This window comes from Carassius carassius, chromosome 8, assembly GCF_963082965.1.
Source record: "Carassius carassius chromosome 8, fCarCar2.1, whole genome shotgun sequence".
Lineage (NCBI taxonomy): Eukaryota > Metazoa > Chordata > Actinopteri > Cypriniformes > Cyprinidae > Carassius > Carassius carassius.
Window position 1 is genome coordinate 20,271,043 of NC_081762.1, and position 581 is coordinate 20,271,623.

Here is a 581-nt window from a genome sequence, read left to right on the forward strand (position 1 = left end):
TGTAATACCAGGCATCACTTTAGGTTTTATGCTAATTCTGATAATGTTAGCCAGAAAAAGTGAGTAAAAATCTAAAGCGAATGAGAGAGAATGCCGCTAGTTAAATATTGACATATGGAGAGAGCAGCCCTGAAGACACATTAACCCCCCGTCACACACACACACACACACACACACACACACACACACACGCATACACACTCGCTCACTGCTGAGGGACATCAGCTCACTACAGCATGCAGAGGCTGTTCCTATGAAAGAGGGGTCGATCTGGGGGTGGCTGAATTATGGATGAGAGAAATAGTGGCAGGCAGCAAACAAAATGGGAATCAGCTTTCGCACTGGCAGCTGTAAACGCAGTGGACCGGAGGTGGCCATGAGTCAATGGGGTCTATGAGATGAACTGATGTGTAGCTGTGGGAAAGTGGAAATATCAATGGATAAGCAAGTTGCATACATGCATCATGTGGAACAAAACACACAGATATCCTGGAATCAGTTACATAAATACAGATTTATGTGTCTGTTGTGGTTCTTAACTAGGGGCTGCGACTTACTATGGACCGCTGCACACTTCCAAA